The sequence below is a fragment of the Beta vulgaris genome, chromosome 9, assembly GCF_026745355.1.
Source record: "Beta vulgaris subsp. vulgaris cultivar EL10 chromosome 9, EL10.2, whole genome shotgun sequence".
Taxonomy (NCBI): domain Eukaryota; kingdom Viridiplantae; phylum Streptophyta; class Magnoliopsida; order Caryophyllales; family Amaranthaceae; genus Beta; species Beta vulgaris.
Window position 1 is genome coordinate 28056041 of NC_079210.1, and position 6503 is coordinate 28062543.

Sequence of the window (6503 nt, forward strand, 5' to 3'; positions counted from 1 at the left end):
GACGAGGTTAGAGGGTATTACTAAGCCCGGCTTATAACTATTAGTGAAGATGTACATCAGTTGCATATTTAGGAGATTTTTTGGGCACATACTTTTTGGAACAGATTGGCAGATATGGTGCATCTCTATTATATAGCTTGAGTTACTTAGATTTTGGCTCCTTAGAATACGGGAATGATTATGTTAAAACTTTCTAGGTTATTATGTTTCACCATCTATGGATATTATTTTGGATTGTGTATAGTGGTCACTTTTATATAAATGCATATTTCTTTCTTTGATAATCTATAATTTCTTTCTTCCATTTATGTTAATTTTCTGAATTATTATGCAAAATAAGTAAATAAATAAAAAATATTAAAAATTATGTAGCATTATTATTAAATATCATTATAAAAATTTGGTGCATCTAAAAAGCTATTTTATAAAATTTTACAGTTGCATCTAAATATAATTAGGAACAACATGTATAAATACCCCTACATGTTTTTTGAACCTATGAAACGTAATTACATATAAATATAATCTGTGGCAAAATTTATAGTTGCATCTAAACATAAGTGGTTTTAGAAACAATATTTGTGTGCCCCAAAAAAAAGCAATAGATGAAATTAAAATTAGAGACAAACTTATGGTTGCCTCTAAATATAAATGGTCTAATCACCAATGTAACATGTGTGCCCCAAAAATATGGCATTAGAGGCAACCTATAATTAGCGACTGCCTGGTGGTCGCCTCTAAATGTAAGTGGCCTGGCTTTAGCAACAATTCAAGTTTTGTGCCTCAAAAGGGTGGGATTAGGGGCAACCAACAATTAGCAACACCATAACTTGTCTGTCTCTAAAAGGTGGCGGCATTAGGGGCAACCAACAATTAGCAACAACATAACTTGTCTGTCTCTAAAAGGTGGCATTAGGGGCAACCTATAATTAGCGACGGACTAATTAGAGGCAGCGAGAAAATTGCTTCTAAACACCATTAGAGGCTACAGATGTATATTTAGATGCAATTTTGGATTGCCTGTATATTTAGTTTTTTTTGTAGTGTTATTCATTCACTTTCAAGAGTGAATAATAAAACATTGTAACCATTTTAAACCAAATTTCTAAACCAATCCAACCAATAAACTCAATAAACAACTTTATCATATAAACCATATTTTAAAAGATCTAGCTACATAACGTACCTTGATCTTGCACAAAAAGTATACTAGTACCTCCACTTAGTCTTAATCTTGAACGATCTCCTAACAAACCAATAATAAAAATCTAATAAGTAACTTATCATATGAACCTAATCATGAATATAAACATGAATAACCTATCATGAGCATAATATTTTTGAGTAAGAAACATGGAAAATATTTTTCTTTCTTAACCCAAAGAAAATTAGAACTTGAATAAGAAATATAAAACTAGAATAGATAAGAAGAGAAAGAAGAACCTTGAAGTATGGATTCTCCAAAGTTTTTGTGTGGAAAAGATGGCTAAATGATGTGTGGGTATTTATAGGAGTAGAATAGGTAGTACTTAATTTTCTAAATTAAAGAGTTTGTAACCTTCACCATAAATTAGGAGATTAAACCAAGATTTGTAACCTTCATCATAAATTTGGAAAACAAAACCCCTACTTCACAATCCCGTCAACAATAATGACTATTCCAGTCTACCCCCCTTAAAAATAATTTTGACTAGGATTTAAAACGAAAAGTTTAACAAATCTAATTTTGGCGCCATCTTCCGCCAAAATAATTTAAAACGAGTGAAATTGCTTAAATACCCTTTGCTTAAAATATTTATTTTCTACCCCCCTTAAAAGAAGTTTCGACCTCGAAACTTAAGACAAAAAGTCATAATCACTTTCCAAAAACGGATTAAAATTTAAAATTGCAGTTTCCAACTCAAATGCTCATGTCTAAACTGCATTTAATGACTCAAAAATATGCTAAAATGTAATAACTATTGTAAAAGCGCGAAACTCTATCGCATTCTACCCCCCTTAAAAGGAGTTACGACCCCATAACTCGACAACTAACCTCGGAAAACAACGCCCGATATTTCTTGCGCATATCCGCTTCCGCTTCCCATGTTGCTTCCTCAGTTTGATGGTTTGACCATAATACTTTGACTAATCTTACATCCTTAGTTCGAGTACTTCTAACTTTACTATCAAGGATTCTTACAGGTCTTCCCTCGTAAGTCAAACTATCATCTAATTCAATGGTCTCAGGTTGCAGCACATGAGACACATCCGGAATATACTTCCTTAACTGAGATATATGGAAAACATCAAGGACTCGACTTAAATCTTTAACACCTCATATGGCCCGATATACGTTGGGCTCAACTTTCCCTTCTTCCCAAATGGCATCACCCCTTTCATTAGAGATATTTTCAACAATACCTTCTCCCCAACCTGAAACTCTTCATCTCTTCGCTTCAAATCAGCATAACTCTTTTGTCGATCTTGAGCTGCTTTGATCTTTTCTTGAATCACTTTCAACTGCTTCACCGTCTCTTCTAGGAAATCGGGTCCAAGCACCACGGTTTCACTAATATCATTCCAGCAGACTGGACTTTAGCACTTCCGACCATACAAAGCCTCAAACGGAGCCATACCAATACTTGCATGATGACTGTTGTTGTAGGAAAATTCTATTAAATCCAGGAAATCTTCCCACAAACCCAGATACTCCATAACACAAGATCGCAACATATCTTCTAAAGTCTGAATTGTTCGTTCTGTTTGCCCGTCTGTAGCCATATGAAAAGTTGTACTCATCAACAAATTAGTACCTAAAGCCTTCTGCAAACTCTGCCAAACGTTGGGCAAGAATCGTGAATCACGATCGGAAACAATGTCCTTAGGCACACCATGATATTTCACCACCCACTTCACATATGCTTTAGCCAATTGATCCATCAACCAAGTATTCTTCATAGGTACGAAAGTTGCAGATTTAGTTAGACGATCTACCACTACCCAAATTGTATCATTTCCAGCCTTAATTCTTGGTAATGCAAATACAAAATCCATTGATATAGAATCCCATTTCAACTCGGAATATCCAGAGGTTGAACCTTCCCTTGCGGCCTCTTGTGCTCAAACTTGACCTTTTGGCATGTGAGACACTTAGCCATGAACTCTGCTACCTCTCGCTTCATGTTTGACCACGAGAACATTTTCTTCATGTCCTTATACAACTTATCACCACCGGGGTGTACTGAATAAGGTGAGCTATGAGCTTCTTCCATTAATTTCCGCTTCAACTCTTCTCTATTACTTGGTATACACCACCTCCCCTTGAACCGAATACTTCCATCATCGGCTATGTGGAAATCCGACACCAGACCATCCCCGATCTTCTCTCGAATCTTTTCTAACTTTTCATCCTTTGATTGACCCTCCCTAATATCATCATAGATTGAGGGTTGAATCGACAAAGAACCCAATAATTCTTCAACACCGCCTTCTTCTAGTACCTCCAATGAAATTTTCTGAAACTCGACACATAACTGACTTGGCAGCACCATTGAACTAACTGAATGACTCGACTTTCGACTCAATGCATCAACAATAACATTAGCTTTCCCTTCATGATACTGGATCTCCAGATCATAATCCTTGATCAACTCCAACCACCTCCTCTGCCTCATGTTCAACTCCTTCTGAGTGAAAATATACTTTAAGCTCTTATGATCCGTGTACAACTTACACATTGCCCCATACAAGTAGTGTCGCCATATCTTCAAAGCAAACACTATTGCAGCTAATTCGAGATCATGGGTTGGATAATTCACCTCATATGGTTTTAACTGCCTAGAAGCATAAGCGATGACCTTCCGGTTCTGCATCAATAAACACCCTAACCCAAATTTCGAAGCATCACTATAAACATCATACTGCTGGCTTTCATCATGTAGAGCCAAAACAGGTGTTGTAGTCAACCTTTCCTTCAACGCCGAAAAAGCTTCCTCACACTCTGTAGTCCAAACAAACTTACATTCTTTCCTCATCAGGCTAGTCATTGGTCTCGATATCTCTGAGAAATCCTTTACAAATCTTCGATAGTAACCAGCAAACCCAAGAAAACTCCTTATATCAGACACCGTCTTCGGTGTTGGCCATTCGTGCACCGCTTGAATCTTAGTAGGATCCACCAAAACTCCTTCTTTTGAGATAACATATCCTAAAAATGCAACTCATCCAACCAAAACTCACACTTAGAGAGCTTGGCGTACAACTTATGCTCTCTTAGGGTGGACAAAACATCCCTCAAATGTAGCTCATGACAACTCCTATCCTTTGAATATATCAAAATATCATTTATAAACACAACCACATATTTATCCAAGTATGGCCTAAAAACCCTATGCATCAAATCGATGAACACTGCAAGTGCATTGGTCAGACCAAACGACATCACTGTAAACTCATAGTGACTATACCGCGTCCTAAACGCAGTCTTAGGAATATAACCCTCAGCAATCCTCAATTGGTGATAACCTGACCTTAAATCGATCTTCGAGAAAATTCCCGCTCCTTTCAACTGGTCAAATAAATCATCAATTCTCGAAAGCGGATACTTAATCTTGATCGTCACATTGTTGAACTCCCGATAATCAATGCACAACCTCAAACTACCATCCTTCTTTTTCACAAACAATACAGGTGCACCCCAAGGAGACGAACTAGGTCTTATATACCCTTTTTCCAATAACTCCTCCAACTGAACTTTTAACTCTTTCATCTCAGCTGGAGCCATTCAATATCGAGCCTTTGAAATAGGTCCATTCCTAGCATCAAGTCTACGGTGAACTAAAGATCCGTAACCGGTGGCACACCCGATATCTCTTCAGGAAACACATCAGGAAACTCAGATACGACTGGGATCTCCCTATTCTCATCTTCCTTTTCAATCCTCTGAACTCCACATAAGAATAACGGACACCCGTTCTTCACATAAGGTTGAATTCTCATCGCAAACACTATCTTCATTCCCTTCTCCTTCCCAAGCTTCCTATTAGTCACCCTTTCTTTCTTAGGACCGACTAAGGATACCTTCTGGGTCTCACAATCAATCTGAGCCTTGAATCTTCCCAACCAATCAATCCCCAAAACCACATTGAGGACTGACAAGTCAAACTCAACTAAGTTGGATGGAAAGTCCACCCCAACTATCACTAAAGGTACTTGACTATGCAACCTAGTACAATTAAACATTTCCCCTGATGGCAATGCAATTTCTAATGAAATAGACACTCGACAGCTTTACTGGAGCTTTTCTACTAAAGTGCTAGAAATAAATGAATGAGATGCTCCTGAATCAAATAACACTTTGACAGATAAGGAATTTATGAAAAAGGTTCCAACTACTACCTCAGAAACATTCTGAGCCTCACGGCGGTTCAGGATGAAAACTCTACCTTTATACTGATTTCCCATCCCTGGTTTAACACAAGCATTGGAAGAAGCTAACTTCTGTTGATCATTCTGAGGTGCCTTACTACTCGGGTCAAGTTTCACTGCAGGTTCTCCACTACCTTTTCTAAAGCACTCATATTCACGGTGCCCCAATTTCTGACAATAATGGCATGTCACCAAGTTACCTTGACAATCTTTTCCAGGGTGGTTCTTATCACACCTTTTGCAGAAAAAGGTTCTCTCAGCTCTCTGCCCATTGCCTTGGTTCCCATTAGGCTTCTGACTAGGGTACCTATTATCTTTCTCAGTTTGGTTAAATCCACCATTGGCCTTAGGCTTCTTATCTCCAAGTTGTTGGTTCCCATTGTTGTTATACTTCTTTTTTTCCCCAAAGGAAGTCCCTTCAATCTCTCTTCCTTTAATCCCATATAAGTGAGCAGCTCTACCATAAATCTCATCAAGAGTCTCAAAAGTTACTCCTCCCAGCTTATTTTGGAGAGTTAAGGTTAACTCTTGCTCAAACCTTTGGGCCTTTAAAGTCTCAGATGGTACTATCTCAGGTACGAACCTCATCAACTCCAAAAATTTGCTATATTACTCATTAACAGACATAGTCCCCATTCTCAGATTGGTGAACTCCATAGCCTTTTGCTTCCTTAAGTACGCAGGATAAAACTTACTCCTCAGGGTTTCTTTAAACTCGTCCCACCCAAAGTTCGGATCCTCTAAAAGATCATCTTTTCGTTGTTTCCACCATAGGTCTGCCTCATCACTCAAATAATAAACAACATTATTAACTCTAAGGTTTTCAGGGCACACTATGGCATCAAAAAGCTTATCAAATTCTCGAATCCAGTTTTCTAAGCTAGCTGGGTCCTCTTTCCCATGGTAAGTCGGAGGTTTGACAGCTGCTACCCTCTTAAAGACCTCACCAAAACTATCAGTCTCACTCTGCTTGGTTTTTGATTAGCTATCACTTGAGTGATGTTTTCAGTGATCTTTGCTAGCCTTCTAACCATAGAACCCATACTCTCCTTCCTTCTTTCTGCCATTCTGCTAGGAGTAAAAGTGTTTGAATA